Genomic DNA, 20,140 nt, shown 5'->3' on the forward strand with positions numbered 1-20,140 from the left:
ACAGTTATTTCCATATTGATGCAAACTAAGATATTACACTCCCTCATTACATTGACATGGCACATCTTTCAACAGTCAGCTTCCAATCATACGTTCCTTGCAAACAAAATTACCTTCATTTTCTCTTTTGCTACAGAAGGAACTAGCAGTGGAAATGTGCCCTAACAAGCTAATCAACTAATTTTTAGAATATGTTTGAACCATTTAATATTCTAAAAGAAAACAAGAAAAAGTTGCTAATGGGTATGCTGGCATAAACAGAAATAAATAGACAACTGGTTGACTGAACGTTAGCATACTTAAGTTTTATCGAAGTCACAGTGGAATTCATTTTGCAAGTCAAAAAAGCGAGATCTATTTGTATCCATAAGCCAAACAACCACATTTACTTGGTACATTCTTGAGCAGATAACCTTGGTTATGAAGGTAAAAGAAAAAGAGGAAACTATCCTTTTGTGAGCCAAATAGTTCAGGCGATAAATTGATTTTAGTGGGACCAGTGTGTAGGGCTACTGATAATAGCTTGTGTGATGAAAATGGCACCGCTGCTAGGAGAGTGGAGTCGTATTCTTGGCTATGGTCTACCATTCAGTGGGTTGGCAGGGAACGAGGATGTTTCCAAAGCAATATCCAGGGATGTGAAGAAGGGAAAGGCAGCTTTGCATTGCTAAATCGTAACTCTGGTACCAAATGCCAGGAAGCAACAGTCGGCAGGGAAAAGAGCTGGTGTTTAAATGAGCCGGTTCAATGAGAGGGGAAAGGGGGCTGTAACTAAAATGAATCACGGATGAGGAGTATCGACTGGAGAAGGCATTGCTAAGGTAGCCGAATGCTTTTGTGCCAGGAAGCTCAGCCAGAAGCAGGCTGAAGCCTGGAGCTGCCTCACCAGCCCATGGAGCCCCTTGCCAGGGCCCCAGGCAAGGGGCCCACAGAGACCCTCGGGAAGCTTTTCGAGGATCCTCCAGAGTCTTTCAGGAAACATAATTAAAAACAACAGCAAAAAAATCTGCAGAAGGATTACAAACCCTGTGGGAAGATTACCATTTTGCCTCACATTGTGTGGTTTATTTTCAAACAGGAGCTTGATTTCTTTTCCTATCAAGAAGTAGCTCTGCATTTGTTATTCTTGATAATTTGCTGTGCAAAATCCATGGAAAAGCAAACTATTTTACAGATACTGTATTTAGCCAAACCTGCACCGTGTAGTGCTACATCTCCTCTAGGTCTGAGTGTGGGAACAAGTGACAGTCCTTCCCAGTGCCAGGGTATGATTGCAAAGCCCTGCAATGATAAGGGCCCCAGGGGGTCACTGAGGCTGGTTGTGCCTTAAGACAGCCGTGGGCAGCACCTCTTCCTCAGGCAGCACAAGAAACAGCCGAGCCATCCGCACGTGACGCAGAGACTCGCCGGTGCAGCTGCGTGTCTTCTGTGTGGGTAACAGCTTCAGGCAGAGCGAGCACTGAGATGTGCACACGACAGCTTGCCGCTTTCAATAAGTRTACACCGTGCAAAATATGAAGAGCTAGATTCTCAGCCCAGTCTTAACTGGGAACCAATTATCTGCAGATTTCGTTAAGGTCATGTGGACCTTGAAGCTTGTGAGTTGATCCTGAATAATTAGATGTCCAAAGCGTAGTAGTTCTATGCACACGTAACCATAAGGAATACAGTGAATGATTTCCACGTCTGAAACCGTGATCTGATAGCAGACCTAGTCTTCCGAGCTGTATGTCTAAAATTTGGGCGCTATATTTCACATTTCTTTTCCTATGTTACATTGGTGAATCCAGCCCTGAAGATCATTGGGTTAGAGTTGCTATAAAACCTAATATTATTATCAGCTGCATTTCCTTACATATCCAGGGAAAAATACCTTCACAAGGTGACAGCTGCATGGGAATTTTCCAGACTGTTGCCTGATGTGGGATTAAACAACACGTTGTGTATCAAGAGAAACATCTGTTTGTTCTTGAGCTGACTCTCAAATGAGGGTCCAGAAGAGGAAAAGGACTATTGAAGATGAAAGCTTGCACTTTAGCTATTTAGGGAAGAAACCCGTCCATTCTCCTGTAGAATAGTTCCACTTGATCATAAAAATCAAGGTGGTGGTCGTACTGGCAAAATACCCCAGCACCGCAGCAGCATGACAGCCAGCAGATGAACCTGGAAACATTTTCATCCTAAAGTCATACCCTTGAGCCTAACAGGAGAGATGAAGAACAGATGTCCCAGGACCTGAAGAACTCTCAGTGTAGCGTATCCCTTATGGATGTCTTTTATGCAGACCCAGTAGTTTTGGGGGGGAGGTGGTTCTTAAGGAGTTTCTGATGATAAAAGTGACTACAGGAAAAAGAAAGATGGAAAGGATAATGTGGGGGCATGGAATGGGAGAGGTAACTTTCCCGTCATCCTGTGTTTTTGAGAGGTTTTGAACATGTTCCTCAGTTTGCAGATTTAGATACAAATTTGTACAAAGAGGTGTGATAACTCCCCCTGAAACCTGATTTGATTTCCTCCTTTTGCTGTCTTATCTGGCATGGAAGAGCTTTTAGTCATACCAGATTTAAACTGTTATCCTCTCTGCTCAGCCAGAATATCGCCAGACAGTCAGACTTTTGGAGCTCAGCTTCAGGATGCCTCTGAATGTACGTTTAAATTTTGAGGGTACTTTTCACCTAATCTCTGACTCCAAAGGTACAACCACAGAGTCCTAGGCCTGGTAATTTACATAAATAATAATTCTGCAAAAGATCCTTTTAATGATACCGATTATACGTAACTAAGTGCACTTTAAAGATTGATTTCTTTTTTTAGGTGATTGTTTTGAAGCATCTTTGAATTCATTAAGAGTAATTTTCCCTTTTTAAACTAAAAAGCCAAGTTTCCAGCGGGAGCTAACCTCCCTGACAGGTACATTGTTTAACTTTCAGATCTACTTATTTGCTTGCCAAATGCATCAGCCACAGAGCCCAAGAACAGCTGCACGGATTAAAAAATGCGCTAGTTACCCTTCCTCTTTTTCTCAGCATGCTTCATTTCTCTTCCCACAAGAAATCGCACACGGTTGCTGCTACCCCGTCCACCCCCCGCCGAGGTTATTCCACGGCTCCCAGGCCAGGCTCGGCGGCGCTCCTCCCGCACGGATGGCCGTGGGCGAAAGGCCCCGGGATAATCCCCGCTCTGCTCCGCGCCGCTCTCACGCCAGGTCAGCCCTCGCACACCGAGCCGCGTTCCCCAGCTGTGGTGCTTGTGTGCGTGTGCGCTGTGCTGCGGTAAGCAGTGGAGAGCAAACAGCACGGGGCTCCGTCCTTCCGATGCCTTGAGAGCGGCGGAAAGGCACCGTGCTTCTGTGCAGCGCTGGCTGAGCCTGCTCCGTTAGCGCCCCTGGGTTTTGCACTGCGCTTCTCCTACACTGTGGAAAAAAAGAAGAAAATAAAAGTTGAAATAGCTTCATTTAAAGTTTATGTATGTAAAGCATGAAGATCAGTTTGGTGCTTGCTGTCCATAACCAGCCCTACCCGCTCACTGAAAAGGCTCTGATGCCAGACCCTTTGTAGGCACCAGTAAACTGGCCGTCCACCCAGGCCATGTTCCCAAGACTGTCAAGACCACCTGGCAATTCAGTACCTTGGGTTTGAACTTGTGACGGTTTTCCACACTCTGCTTGCAAATATGCCGGAGTTGTTTCCATAGCCACAAGAATTCTTTCTTCCTTTCCACTTCTGTTATAAGCAGTAGGAGGCCATAGCCAAAGGCTTTCCTTCCCTTGGTAAAATGATGAAAACTTGTCTCTTATACTAGGAATGCAAAACTTTGTTCTTGGCCAAAGATCTAAAATATCAGTGTTTGTGCTACATTGCAAAAGGTTGTTTTATATTTTCCCTGTTCATAATATTCTGCCCAGCCTCGAAGAACAACATCTGTAATTCATGTTTCATCATTAGCTATTTGGCATCGATGAGTTGAAAAGCAAGCAGCATTCAGAACTTCACAAGTTATTTTTTTTTCCCAAGGCTTCATTCCTGTAGCTATGCTGCAGAGCTGTACTACCTGAGACATACGTTGCCTTTGTGCTAATGCCGAGATACAAACCGCCTTGTTCAAGAGAGAGGAAAGGTTTTTGTGGTGTAACATAACCTGGCTCTTGCGGACGTTCTAGAAGAAGCAGGATGTGCCGTAATGGTGATTTGAGTTCTCAGGCTGGAGACGGGCGAGAAGTGTTGTGAGCTGGGTAAGATGGTAACCAGACAGATCAACCTTGACTTCCCTGCTCTCCGCTGGACATCCTTAGATAAGTCCTTTAGTCTCCCCGGGGAGGGAATGGGGGCAGTTGTCTGTGCCAACCTCGCACAGACGTAAGAATAGCTGCATTAAAGACTAGGAGGCTCCCAGATATCACGGGCAAATGGATGTGCACAGTAGAACGGAAGACCCTGACCATGTCCTTCCCTCTGCCCTGTGACCACTGTTTCTACTTACAGTTTCACTGACGGTTTAGAAAGATGCCGCTGAGGCACAGCCGTGTGCCCGTGTAYGGTGAATAGCCCGACGGTACAGAACAACCGCCAGCCAGCGGCTGACAATCTGCTTGTAAACTCCTGTTGGAAAATAAAGACAACCCCGTTTTACAGTAACCAGATGCTGAACAGAATATTAGTACGTGCGAGTGCCTTAGGCTGTTGTTTTATAAAGGTCTGAAGAGGGCTTGCAAAAATGTAAAATCGCAAACAAGCATGMGGTTCAAAGGCTTCGCAAAGCTGTGAAATGTCGTGTAACGCAGGGTAGATATTGCCTTTTGTTTGGGTTTGGTACGTTGCATGTGATTAATTGYGGAGTGTTCCCCTCTAACTTACCTAACCAAGTTCCTCTGTTCTCGGCTTTTCCCTGTTCTTTATTATCCATAATTGGATAACTTTGCTCCAATTTTCTCCTTGGAACATTGGAGATAAGGTTTCTGTTTAATCATCCCACTTTAAGTACTTGCAATCAGACAGGATATTGCTGCTTTTAAAATAAGACAATGACATTTAATGAGTTTCATTTCTTCCTATACAAAAGATTAATTTATATGCTGGAGTCATCTTTTTCATTGGAAATTCTCTCTACTCTTTTTGAAATGATTCAACCTGGTTAACAACTTAATTCTTCTTTTATATTTCTGATTTGGTGGCTTTCATGACAAGCATTTGTTTGTCATCTTTTTACCAAGTCTGATTTAGCTTTTGTTTTTGAACTAAGCCGAAGCTAAGAAGCCAGACGAGTTGCAAGGGGTGTGAGTGCAAACGCGCTCCCATCGCGAGAATGCAGTGTTCTTCGGAAGGAGAACGGGGCAGGGGGAGAATGACTGCCCTGGGCTGCACCCGGGCTGATTTAAAGTCAGATAGCATCGCCATGCTTGGAGGCATGCTATCCTTTTCTTTACATGATAGAGTGAAACAGGGGGATTCTCCTAACAGCCCTCAGGGGCTCCGAAGGATCCTGGCCACAGCGATGGTGGAGGACCGCAAGGTCTGTGCATGCCCATGGAGAAAAGCAGGGCAGGAGCAGTGCWGCAGCCGGCAGAAAACACTCCGCCGCGTTTCGCCGGCAGTGCAGCGAAGCCCCTGGCGCCGGGAGCTCAGCGGGACAGCCAGGCAGGTCAGCGCGGAGCAACAACGAGCCCGGCTACCTACAGTCCCCAAAATACATGCCATGGTGGGAGCGGACTGTGAAGAAGCTTTGTTGCATTTAGGGAGTCCGGCCTTGTACCCGGGGCTCTGCAGCAGGAGAGGCTTGGTACAAAGATCGGATGGAGAGACGTCAGCAACACGTAGGGTGTCTCTGAATTTGCTGGGTTCAAACTCTCTAGCTTTAGTGTTTAATATTCTTCTGAAGTGCTCTTGGAAAGAAAAGTTTCATCAAGATGTTGTCTTATGACCACATCATCTGGTTATTTCTCTAAATACAGACATGAAATGCTTATTCAAAGCGTCGTACTTCCAGCGTTGTTACTGACAATTCCACATTTAATAAAATAAATTGAAATATAATGTTTATCTTTAAACGGGTAAATATTTGCCTTTAACTAGGTAAATACCATTCTTAGGAATTTATTTTGTTTTGCTTCTAACTTTGGTTTCTGATTTACATTTGTTAGACTGCTGTAGTGGCTATATATGTTCTTGTACCTTCAGAACAGTCATTTTTTTCTTTTAACTCAAGTTGTTGTTGTGTCTTTAAGTCAATGAGACCTCCTCCTTCAGTTGTGGCATTAGGGATTTTCAGCGTGTAGGAAAATGTACTTGAGCAATGCTCATTTATGAACTGTTTTTGTGACAAAACTCTCATTTCTAACAGATTTAGCCCATAATTGTTTYCTGGATTGTGTAACTGGCCCTTCTAGTGGACCTAATGTATAAGCACAATGTTCAAAATGGGTTGCTGTAATCCAGGTTGCCGTATGAGAACTTTCAAAACCTTTAATGGCTCTTAATGTGCTTTTGTGTCCTTGTAGGAGACAAATGGCTGTGCTAAGATGCTTTAATTTTTCCCAGTGCTTTTTTTTCCCCCAGGACAGTCTCTGTATGCGCGCGTGTTGCTTTTCCCATTGGTACATAACAAACGTGGTAGGATTTGCCCAGACGTTCAAGCTATAACACCATACTTCCATATGCGCTTGAGCTCCGTACTCAGTTTTTCTYGGTGTCAAGCTGTTCCCCCGTATTGCTGTCACTGCCACGGAGCAGCACTTCGTTTTCAGTTAAGTGGCATCTCCGTTTTTGAAGATGGCACTTCGTTTTCAGTTCCCCGTTCACCCGTTACGTTATGAATAAGGTCACCAGGAGCCTCCATGCGCCCACACCTCCAGGGCAGCCGTCATCTTCCCATTTTCTGCTCCTGCAGCCCTGGCCTCAGCGTCGCCCCCATTGGCGCGAGGGTGCAGAGCCTCCCTACAGCGTGGCCCGCAGCTCCCGACCGCTGCAGTGCTCCCGCTCGCGTGGCAGCGCCTTCTGCCCCGGCGCCGAGGCGTGGCGAAAGGCGGACAGCGGAGCGATGCTGCACGTGCAGAGAGCAATTCTGCGCGGGTGAGCGGACGCTGATGATGCTTCCCGTGCGAGGCCTGGGAAGTATTGCAACGACGCTTTAGCGCAGTGCAGCAATCAGGCGCTAGAGTGTAATGAAAACAGGAATATGCATTCACCAGGGTGTAAAAACATACATAGAACAGAATGAAAATGATTTTTCACTTAAGGGCACGCACATGTAAATACATGTATATGTCACTTGGCAGCTCTGTGGCACTTAAACCCAAACCCAAACCCTTGCGTTAGGGCATGGCAGCCACAAAATGAAAGTAATACAACAGACTAGATTGGATTTGCTCTCCAGATTAAGATCCTAATCTTGCAAATCACTCCAGGCTGCTGAAATCCTACGCCCACGTGATACCCGCTGTGTGGTGTCTTACCCATCCCCACGGTGGATGCAAACGCGGAGCGCCGCACGGCTTGGGTAGCGTCTCTGCCACRTGCCCTCYGAGCTCCCACCGGGCTGCAGCCACYGCRCAGCAGCTCGTGGGGAGGCTCGGGGCGCTCTGCACGCCCGGCTGCCGGACAGGGCCCACGGAAAACACACCAAGCCTCGGAGATGACTAAGAACAAAAAACGAAGTAGACTGAAAAAAATAAAAGTCAGGCTCGGGACATTTAACCGCAAGCATTGCCTCCCCTGTTGAATTGTTTTTGCTGGCTGGAGAGACAGCCTCAACGTTGTTAGTACTCCAAGCATCGGTTTTGCATGGTAATTTCCTTTAAGAAAAAAATGCCGTGAAGTGAATGAGAGTTGACGTGACAGATTGTATCTGCTGTGTCTGTTGGCCCCAAAGGCAGTCATTTGTGTTTTAAAATTCAGTAATTATGTATGTACACAAATGCTTCTAATGGGTCCCAGTTAGCAACACAGGCCACCATACCTAAGCRCTGTGTAGCAAAAGTGGGAAATATTAACATTGAATAAACTAGCAAGGAAAAGTGAGGCCCACCTGGGTGCAGAGAAGCCTCTAGAGGAGAAACCGCAAAACCAGGAACAACCACACGTTCCACAGCCGTGAGCAAGGTCGCTTTGAGAGGCTGGACTATAATAGAAGAGCGAAACCAAGGATCAGCCAGGAGCTGTTGCTTTGAAAGTCTGATTACATAGGCTTAGACAGAATAAATGCAACTCCACAGTGAGAGACCAAGGAGGGTTCTTTTCCAAGAACATAATTAATAACATTATTCTGATGATCTCCAGCTTAAGAAACTTGTTTAATCCATTCATTACACGGTTTATTAGAAAAAAAACAGGGTCAAATCATGCTGCCTCGTGAAACGAACTATATGTAACATGAGGTTAAGTGGCTCCATGAGGTCCATCTAGCGGAGTTGCCCCCAGCCCCTTTGACTGGATGGGGTGGGATGGCAGCACAAAGCGATAGCCCGTCAGGAGGCTGGGCAGGGTGGAGCCATCCTGATCCAGATAGTCTGGTGACCTCCATAAATGAGCACATCTGTAGTGAGGTGTCATTGCCCCAAGGTGCTCCCAGCACTTGACCAGCCTTGCAGCTGGTTCCCTGGCCACCAGAGGACTGGCAGCAAAAACCTGCGGCAGGATGGAGGAGAGAGCACAGTGTTGCATGGGGAAACCTCTACAGGCCTGAAGCAGGCTGGGCTTTGCCTCTTTTCACCCTGCTACCTGCCCTGCTGCTTCCCAGGCCGGGGCCCTCATGAGAGCTTCTGCCTGGGCATGGTGGAGCAGAGGCTGTATCGCTCCTGCCACAGGAACATCTCATTCCTCTGCCGAACGGTGCTGCCTCTTAAGGCACAGATTTGTTAGTCCAACAAATGCACACAGTTCTTCTGGCTTAATCTGAATCTTCACTGTGGATAGCATGAGGTGTGAGCTGGCTCTAGCACTGATTCGTATTCTCCTGTGTTAAGTGGCTGATTCCTCTCTTAAAATCCAGCAGAGATCCTTGACCAGACAAAACGGGCTGTCGGGGAAGTACCTGGTTACTGAACCAACACAGCACTTCTCTTTCTCTCACTGCCTGGTGCCCTGTTCTCACTTGTACAATTATTACAAAAATCAGAAAGAATGTTGCCTTGAGATATGCTTTTCATAGTGGGATAGATTTTATTATAGCAGCCATACAATACTCACCATTATCATTTTGATTACATGCTCCTCTCATTTGCACTATTGGAACATTATCTGTGGTACATCCATTATTACTTTATAAGAAACTGAAACTACATCCTTAAGATGAATTGTAAGGAAGGATTTCTATTTTCTCAGATAGATATTTGGCTGAGAACATTAAGTGGCAAACATTATTTGTAAAAGTTTATTTTATTTTATTTACGTAAACTCTAAAAGAAAGAAATAACATAGATATTTCTAACAGACAGAAAAGCCTGCGGCTAGTTGCAACAAATGACTGCAATTTAGAATTCATGTACTATTAAGAAGTTCTGATTAAATTGTAAGTTCCTTTGAAGAAAGGAAGTGAAATAAATGGAAGTCTGGAGTTGGCCCAGTGAGCTTCGATGGTCTCGTGGAAGGCCAGGGTTCAACTGCGACTCACCGATTCCCTCTTCCCTCCTTGACCCAAGGTCTCAGAAGATCAGGTCCATCAGGAACATAATGTAGGAGGGCAGAAGGTCAGAAAGGCATCTGTGCTTGATAGCCCCTCGACAGTGGATTTAGAAAGGTGATCTGATCAGCTGGTGAGTGCAGATCGCAGTAGCACAGGTGCCCAGGCTGGGACCGCATTGCAGCAGGCACTGTGTATTTGCAAAGGGGCGGCCTTTGCCGTGAGCAGTTGGCTCCCCACCTTTTCTTTACCATGCAGAAGGCCTCATCCTCATTCTGTACAGGGGAAAGGAAAAGTGCTAGCAACAGAGACCTCACCCAGCTGTCTTGGTATCTCCATCACTTTGTCCAGCTGAAACCGTCCCCCTTCTGCTCAGAGTACCTGGGCACAAATCCAGACCCTATTCAAGGCCACAGTAAAACCTCCCGTGATTGCGACACAAGCAGATTTTCACAGGTCGTCTGGCTGAAACGTGGCAAGAGCATCTGACTCAGCTAATTTAAAAAGATGCTTTATGACTTCACTGGAAGAAATCACACTTTGGCGTGTAGCTAAGGGAACATTTTCAGGTTGACTGCAAATCATAAATATTTGATGTACTATAATTACTGGTTCTTAAATATCATTTTCTAAATTATTATTATTTCTATTAAATGCACAGAAACTTGGGATGGAACAGTGAGTTAATGCACTAACATTTCATCACTGGAGACCTGGATCTGTGGCAGGTCATAAGTGAAATTGGCTTTTCTTTCTTTCCACCCACCTGTATCACAAACCACTGCAAAAAGTGGAGCCAGTGCTCAGATGAAGCCAAAATTATCAGGGCAGTAGTCATGGGCTATGTGACATAATTTATACAGTTTCTGCCTGCATGATGCCCAACTCTGGCTGATATTTCCAGTCTCCAGAGTACCAAACTCATCTAGGCACAAAGCTTTTAAAGATAGCATTGGTCATCAACTAATAGAAGCTAAAACCAGAAGTAACTCAGGCCCATGAGAATACGAGCTGGAAGCCCTGCAATGATTTTATGCTCTGCTTTACCCCTCCCAGCTGGGTCATCTTTGTGTCTTTGGGCAAATGATTTAACCTCTCTCCTTCATCAAAGGCATCAGGATACAATAATTTCTGCTTCATGGGTCTGCGATAAGGTTTAGTTAATGTTTGTAAAGCACACTGAGGCCTCTGATAGGTGGCATCGTAGGAAGCATGTTCATCTTCAAGCTGTTAAAAAGAGCAGGACATGGGTGCTCCAGCAGGGCAGGGACAACAGGCCTCCGAGCTGGGCAGCTGGAGGTGACACAGGGGCATGGACCACCTGGGTGTCTTGAGGTCCTTCTCTGCATAAGCAAACCCAGTCCTGATCCTCTGGGAGACCACTTGTAGCCAGATCTCTAAATGCAAGATTTTTTCCCCACGTACCTCATCCACATGTGCTACTTCACACCAGAACTTCCTATAATTGGCACTTTGCAGCCTCGGGCTTTGAGTCGCTGTTGGCGAGCCCAGGGGTGCAGCTGCAGCACTCCTAGGTGGAGGTTTCTAATTTCTAGGTGTTAAGTAGCAGTTGAGAGCTGCCAGTCAAAAAATGAGCATTACAGTAGGCCGAGTCCTGTGTTCATCACTGAGGTGAGCAGATGCAGTCCCGTATTTGGCCAGCGGTTTCCGGCTGAGGTTTGAATTCCCTGCCATTTTGTTGGTTTATGCCTGACCCCTAGTGCTATGTGAATGTACCTATTCTGCGGTTCAATTATTACTTACAAGTTGGCAAACAGAAGGAAAATATTCAAACTAATCTGGAATAAGTCAGATATACTTTTTTTCACCTCTGGGGAGATTTTCAACTATAACAATGCAGCTTTGAGCTTCTGACAGATGCTAATGAATTGTTGTTTACATGTTTGATTTACTGCCTAAACAAAGATAAGACATGCTCTTGAAAACACATTGAATGCACAATCCAAACACATCCATTAAATCTGTCACAATAAACATGACAGCTTTCTTCTAACCTAACAACTGGCATGCCTCATTTACATATTAATGAGAAAACTGGGATCAGTCTGCACAAATTGCTTCTATCTTGTGAAGAGGAAGCACTGACTGACAGTGCAGCTCTCAGTGGTGTAAATACAACAAGTAAATACCTCTGCCATCTTAATAGATTTTATTTTTATTTGCCTATTTGGTTCCACTGTTATTGATTAGTTGCCTCTTGTGCGCTGCAGTGACAGACTTTACCATGCTAGGGACAGGCATTAACCGTGTCCCTAAAGCTTCCTGGGTGCCTGAGGTGTGTGCTCTGCTTTGGGGTACGGAGTTCCCAAAAAGGCATGAGAATTGAGTTCGTTGAGGCTGGATCTACCTAGATCACTYCTCTGGTCTTCATAACCACGGTGAAGTGTCCGAGTGCTGCCTAGCTATGTTGCATCGTCCTTAAAAAAGCTCTGTCGGATGGGCCATTCTGCAGTTGGGAAATCAAGACAGAGAGGGGAAACTACTCAAAAATCCAATGCTAAGTCAATTCTGTCCCATTTTCAAATGTGATTTGGGAGCTACATTCTTAGATTTATTTGGATTTCTCATTCTGTAAAAGGTGGTAACAGAATATGCTTAACCTCCTGCCATTAGCGTAACCATGCCATCTAAATATCATTGAAATTTGAGCTTTAGGCATAGGAGCAACCTATGAATGAGTTTTCCTGGGGCTGTGAAAACTTTGAGGTCACCTGAGCATGGAGTTATGCATGATCTAACTTATTTTTCTTAGTATCCCTACCCTATATTGCAAGACTGCAGAATATTGAAGAATCCCTTTATGCATCTCCAGTCATCTAAAAGTTAGATATCCCTCTTAGCTAGGTGCCTAGCCTCTGCCTATGCCAATGGAGAGAGCTCAACATCTGCAAAGGGCAGATCATGCCATGTCAGACACCAGGCTCAAGACCGTAGCTCTCCTCTGACTGTAGAAGAATCCTAAAAAACCTAGTGTAACTTATGGACAGCTAAGGTAGACAAGATGAATTGCACCTTAAATGTCATTGACTTTCAATCAGGTTTACACTCTGAAGTGCCTAAATTACATTTTAGAATGATAGTTTCCTAAATCACCTAGCTACTTTTGGAAGATTGACTGTGAATATATATCCACACAGCACTACGTGGATGTAACACTCAAAGCTTTGTACTGTGCAGAAGTACCTAAGAAGAGACTCATGCCCAGTCTGGGGATGCTGGTCCCAAGGATCCTCAGAAGTGGATCCCAAAGTATCTTAGATATGGTCACAAGGGACCGTATCATTGTATATGTCATATCAAGGGATCATACCACTATTGCATACTGAAATGAACCTGAATTCTCCCCAGCACCAGAGGCAATTACAGCACGGACACGGGAAATTGCATGGCTTCTCTCAGGCTGTGCGACCCATAGTGTGCCTGATGCTCCAGGTGCTAGGTAACATGCCTGAGTGAAGCAGATGTGATCCTCAAATCCAGTAGAATCCTGACTAGATTAGGGAGAATGATACTGATTTAGAATCCAGATTTTCAGTACAAAAAGCTTTCAGACATTCAAATGCAATACTTTTGACTGCTATGTGTCCATTATAAAGACAGTGGAGAGCTATTTGCAAAATTTTTATCTGCCTCTAGTTGTACACTTAAGACATAGTCTGGGCTTTGGAGCATTTGGATCTAGGGAAGCTTCCTGTCGTAACAGTTTACTCTAAAAGGGTGTATGAATAACATTAAAACAATGCAAACAGTTCCAAAGAACTCAAGGGAAATTAATGCACTATTATGCCATTGTTCTTGAAGTTTAAAATTTTTTTGTATCACCGAACCATTTCTTCCCTGCAAAATTTTGCGCACTTCTTTGTTCTGCTGAGGCCCGCAGAACCAAACATTTCAGAAAGATAATTTATCTCCTGAAATTTATAGTCCTATTTCTAGATTAAAAGTCGCTTGCTGGATAGAGATTTCTCTTTCTCCTCCCCAAGACTCCTGTATCTGAATCATGTCTCCAGACGTTAGTGGTTTGCCCCTGAAGTAGTCTTTCATCTGTTTATGGCTGAACAGTTTGTGTGCTACTGGGGCATGGTATAATAACTGAATTTGTATCAAATAATCAACATCAAGTGAAACAGATTTTGCTGTAAATGTTATTACATTCAAGCGTTACAGAAATATTCAAATGAATGAACGCACCCAGAAAAAAAAACAAACAACTCCCCCCCTCCAAAAAAACCCAAATCCCTAACTTTCTCTGATGACAAAAATCTTCATTCAAATGCAGAGCCGATTCGCTAGCTTTAGTCAAGATGAACTGTCCYTTACTCGGTAACGGGCTCTAGGGAAGTCAATGGGGTGTCTAGTAGAATAAGTCATTGCTCAACCATGCTGAGCAGAATTAGTTGCATACAACATACAAGCAATGAACTGATTTAATTTCGCTGTCAATCAACAAGGAAAAAGGGCCAGCATACTGCAGATAGTAGCTTTTCTTCAATCTGAGAAGAGCTTTGGGGGAAATATTGTAAATGTCATAATACAATATGTTAAATATAGTAGTTAAAATACTGTTCTGCAGCCAAATTCTCTTCTTAGATGCATACATCACTCCCACGAGCATGAACAGGAATTTTGCAGAGTAGCCCCAAATGAAGAAAATCTTTTACAGAGAGGAAAGAAGAGCCAATCAGTGTGTGTTATGTGTGTGCCCTCTGAATTGGGTATCAAGAAAGACTTGTAGATTTAAAAATATTCAGGATGACTTTGATGGCTAATAAGAAATAATTTAGGAAGTGATTTCCAGGACACTGGACCAAATCTTAGGTCAAAACTGGTATTTCTTTCCCTCTCTACTAATGAACTACGGACTAAGAAGGCACAGGAGTGAGCCAAGAAGACCCCCAACCTAATCCTGATTTTAACACTCACTGTTTGTGGTTGCATGCAGATGGCTTAAAGCTGCTTATCCCACACCGTGCAAAACCTTAAATATAATTGTACTGATAAGGGCAGCAGCTGTGGAGAGGCTGAAAACAAGGACTGTGCTTCCCATGTTCTGTGGTAGCTCGCTCTGGTCTAAAATTACAACAGCTGCACAGCCGGAGAATTTGCTCTAACTAACACCGTTGCTAACCAGTGAGCATTTACATTGTGATGTCCCTGTTTCTAGCACTTCCAGCTACAACTTGCTTCCAGTCAATCAAGACTTAACAGATGGATGAGACTAACAAACAGGGCAAAGCTGTGGGGGTAGTCAATAGATACAAATAGATAAATATTGTTTTGCTGGTAGTGATGTAGAAAAATTAGGTTTAAGGAAGACAAGGATAGCAGGGAAGCCTAATTCTGATGGCCGAGGTGCCACCTGTGATACCAGGATCACCTGGCAGGAGCAGATGATTTGGAAAAAGCACTGTGATACCAAACGTGTCATCATCTATGCTTTCCATTCATTATGCCTGGTCTCTGTAAGAGGCTTGAGACATGCTAAGGACGTATTATGATATATACTTCATATTTTATCATATTCTTCCACTGGTCAGCAGGAAGCTACATAAACTAGAAGCGCTAGTTCTTTAAACTAACTAAAGAACACAGAGTAATCAGCCCATGTGAACGTTAAAGAAGGTATGAGCCCATTAAAAGAGATAAGAATCATTCCAGCTAAATGTAGTACAACTAGACAGGAGTCACTCAGGCAGCATCATTACTGGGTAAGAGTCACCAAGAGTTGAGTAAAAAAAAGAAGGAGATGGAAACTGTTTGGATTAAAACAAGACAAGAAGAATTTAAGCAAGGTTGTTTCAGGGAGCAGGAGAATGGAAGCCACCAGTCCATCTTCCCCACTCCCATGTCTTCTTCAAGCAATCTTTGAGTCCAGCTGTATTTAATGTCATGCAAATAGTCATATTCTGAAAATATCTGCTTTCCCGGGACAGATGAGTTCCATGTGATGTCTTTGAAGGAAGTTGTCTGTGAGCAGGTGGTGCAAGGGGCAAAATGGAGTTGCCAATGAATCAATCAGTATATGGATCCACAGTTGCTAAATCATTATCTTAAAGGCTGGGAAGGGGCCACAGGCACTAATGGGATGAGGGGCTGAGCTAGCAGACGGTTCTTCCTTTAAGTGTCTGTCTCCCCTCTCCCCTCCCTACATGGAAAATTTGATTATTTGGGTCTTCARATTGAATGAGGCGGTAGAATGCACATGAGAGGGTATGAGGAACAGGATAAGTGTAGGGTTACACTTTCCATAAAATGCCTTCCCAGCTTCCAGAAATCAATACTTTAGAGACATAACCTGGAGGATGCATCTGGACTGCTGTGTTTAATAGCCACCATTGGACCTTTTCTTCATCAAATTGCCTAATCCCTTTAAAATCCATTTAAATATTTTTAGCATTGCCACATGCAAGGAAAATGAGGTCCACAATTTAAGTAGACTTTATGTGAAAAAAGTGGCTCCTGTGATTTGCTTTACCTACTGCTCAAAAGTTTCATTTGGCATTCTCTTATTCTTAAACTGAGTAATGCATAATCGCTCCCATGACACCCCTCTGTGCCACTCAGGCTATTACAGATTTTTATCATATTCCCCCTTCAGTCATCTCTTTCTGTAAGCTGAGGGGGATATAGGAGAACTGCACACAATATTCAAGAGGTGAGCGCACATGAATTTATATAGTGGCATAATGATGTTGTCTGGTTCAGTGGTATTTTGCTGCAGCTGTGATGGTCTAAGGATATAGATGGAACAAAGTTCATAGGTAGACATAATAGCTTTTATTAGACCAACTTATATAGCTGGAAAAATTAGATGAGCTTTCAGGCGCACATGCCTATAATATTCTATTTGCCGTTTTGACTGCCTATGAGTTTTGACTGATGTTTCTTCACGCTATCAGCAGTGGCTCTCAGATCTCTTTTCTAAGTGGTAATAGCTGAAGAAGAGCTCATCAATGAGTATACAGAGTGAAGGCTGTTTTTTTCCCCTTTGAGCTTATCAGAATTGAATTCGATCGGCTGTTTTACCACAGAGCCATTTGGTATTGTGAGACCCTCCGCAGCTCTCCTCAGACAGCGTTGCGTTTGCCTCTCCTGCATCGGTTTGTATTGTCGTTTCATTATTTATCTGTTTTCTGGAGGAAATTTGTAAAAGGAGGTGAATCAAATACAAGGGTCAAATTAGAATATGAATTTCTTCTGAACTAATGTGCAGGTATTGATGGGTTCAATAGCTGTTCAGAACGTACAATCACTCCCACACGACAGTTTTTACTGAGGCATTGGCAGCTCTTTAAATTGCAGTTCATGCATACTTTTTTCATGCTGGGTCCTGATCATTACAGTTTCCAGCTGAGCAGCTGTCAGTTTGGGCTAACCTAGCCTGTGGGATCCCACTTGGGAAAGCCTTGTTAAACTCTCGTATTGCAAAGCAATCAAACACGTTTGTTTGTTTGTTTGTTTGTTTGTTTGTTTGTGRTGATTTATGCTTTGATTAGACATTTGATATTACACTGGTTAGGGTAAGGTGCAAGCAATCTCTTGAAACAATGCCAGCACTAAGTCAATATTTCATTAAGACTCATTTATGAGAGAGCAACCAAAGTACTATAGTAAGGCCTCTACACATTTGCTGTGTATCTACTTGGGTGAGGCACTTGATTTTTTCAAATATATTTAGATACAGTTATAACTGGTATAATTTCTAATGTAGGAACAGTTATAGTTATAAGAAGGTATCTTTTATTGAAAACATGCATTCTGCTTCCCTACAGGAATAATACATGTGGGTATAAACACATTAATACCAATATATCTGCCTCCACACTGTGTCTTTAACTGTATCAGTTCAGCTTTGGTAGCAGAACCTGGGTGTGTAGACAAGACCGTACAAAACAGTGAGAAAGCTTAAAAAAGCCTGGGCAAAACCAAGACCAAGGCTGTGCTGAGTCTGCCAGGACTTCCTTTTAGTAGTTTTGCAAGGGCAGGTATTTCCTCCACACCTTTTCTCCCCTATACAATCTCAGCACTCTCCATACTGCCCATGGCTAGTCCAGGCCACTTCATTTGCAGTCGGTTCAGGCGCTGGGCGCAGGGTGGGTGACCCCACCATGGGCCTGGGGCTCAGCACCGAGGGGCCGTCTGCACCCCCTGCGCTGCACATGGGCTGCAAAGGAGTGGGGTTCCCGCTGGCATGTGCAGTTCCAACAGCCATTGCCATCCAAGGCAGGATGAAGAAAAAGAGAACAGCTTTTAAGACAATAAAAATTGCCAAAAAATAAATGCAATATAATATAAAAAACAATATAATAATATATATCTATATGGAAATATATATATATAAATGGTGATACATTCACAAGATGAACCTTAGCTGGTACCCAGTTACACAGGCTTGACACCGTCTTAAGACTTGTGTCAGATGAAGTATTGTGGAGGAATAAAACGCAGGCCCTGACAAACAGGCTGCACGGATGCCACTGCGGAAGATTAATGCCTTCTTTCTTCTTACCTGTAGCAACATGATGTTCTCTGACACGCAGATCTAATTGTAGGAGCTGAAACGTAGGAAATGTCATCCTAACTTAAAACGTTATCTCATAATCAGTCCGCGATGATGTGGAGACAAACAGGAGGTTAACAGATAGGTCTTTATCTTCTGCATACGGAAGTAAGTCTGCATATTTGCTTCAATGATAGCAATCGCTGTGGTGTGCTCCTTCCTGTGCTGGGCGGGAAATCATAAAGCAAGGTCAACATACTCAAAGGGATGCTGCCAAAATATGTATTTCCTTTCTACAAACCTTTCTGAAGAAAAGCCTTATGCTGGAGACTGTAATTAATAAAGGAAATATTTATACAGTGTCATAAAATTTACCAGTCATTTTATAAACATAGATGATACATGTTCCCTGTTCCAAAGCACTTATAGCCTAAAAAAGGCAAGAGACGGAGAGCAGTTTAGATGGGGGAGAGAGCAGGGATTACTCATGATGAGAAGAAAGAAGACGGGCTGTAAGGAAGGTTTTGTGGGATGGGAAAGCTTCACAGTGGAAATGAAGGTTGTTCTGAGGTAAGCATGAAAAAAGTGGAAATGAAGATTGAGGCAAAAGCTATTTTGAAGAAGCAGGTACAGATGTGGGCCCACCTGAGAGCAGATGTGCAGGCCTTCAGACACGAGGAAGTGAACCTTCAGCCTGGAGAAACGATGGAGACCTGTGGAGGGGCTCAGCGGGGCCTGGAGGAGAGGTCTCAAGGGGCAGAGGTAAAGGAGGATGTTGTGAAATAAAAGCGCTTCAGGACGCGGACTGCCATCGCGTCTCAACCTCAGCAGAGCAGGAAGGCAGGGGGCTGGAGACCTGACGCTGTGTGAGATGGGAAAGCTGCAGTGCCCGAGGAGGGCAGCGAACTGAGGGGAAAGGTGGTGAGACAGCAGTGGAGAGGGAAAGGCAAGACGAGGTGTCCTTGCAGAAAATGCTGAACGAATGTGCAGACAAGAAAGGAGAACTGGGGAAGCAGAGCTGCAGAAACAAGAGGAAGCGACACAAAGGAAAGGAAGCGAAGGCAGCAAGAGTTAAGAACTTTGCCATTGATTTTGGAGACAAAGGAGGAAAATAAATAAGAATGATAGAGAAGTGAGTGGGATTCAGGGGAAGTGCTTAAAGATAAGCAAGGCAAGAAGGTAGAACGGAAAAGACAAAGAAGGGCAGGCAGTATTGGGAAGAATTAATTAAGGAGGTCAAGCAACTGGAGGTGCAAGGATTTTTTTTTGTTTGTTTTTATAAAAGGAATAGACTGAGCAACAAAAGACAGAATAAAAACCTGCGTTAAAAAATGCAGGCTAAGTGAGAGAGGGTGGAAGGGAGAGGTGAAAAAATCTTTTCTGCAGTTAGCAGTTCCCTGCCACAGATGGTGAGACTGTGAGAAGGTGGTAGAGTGGGCAGCCCGGGGACAGCTGGAGCACRGTCGGAGGTACAGGTGAGATGGAGGGGTTGGTGGTACAAGTGAGATGCGCGGGTTGGCAGTACGGGTGAGATGTGTGGGCTGGTGGTAGAGGTGAGTTGCACGGGTTGGTGATACAGGTGAGGTGCAGGGGTTGGTGGTAGAGGTGAGATGCATGGGTTGGTGGTACGGGTGAGGTGCAGGGGTTGGCAGCACAGATGACATGCAGAGGTTGGCAGTACAGGTGAGGTGCAGGGGTTGGTGGTAGAGCTGAGGTGCAAGGGTTGGTGGTAGAGGTGAGATGCAGGAGTTGATGGTACAGGTGATGTGCAGGAGCTGGTGGCAGAGGTGAGATGCAGGAGTTGATGGTACAGGTGATGTGCAGGAGCTGGTGGCAGAGGTGAGATGCAGGAGTTGATGGTACAGGTGACGTGCAGGAGCTGGTGGCAGAGGTGAGATGCAGGGGTTGGTGGTACAGGAGAAGCAGCTAGTTTTGGCAGCAAAGATCAACCACACGCAGGCTGAGCGCCCCGATTCAGTGCAATAAATGAGCACTCAGGCTCCTGGT

This window comes from Apteryx rowi, unplaced genomic scaffold (genome assembly GCF_003343035.1).
Source record: "Apteryx rowi isolate R43461 unplaced genomic scaffold, aptRow1 scaffold_23, whole genome shotgun sequence".
In the NCBI taxonomy this organism is placed as follows: domain Eukaryota; kingdom Metazoa; phylum Chordata; class Aves; order Apterygiformes; family Apterygidae; genus Apteryx; species Apteryx rowi.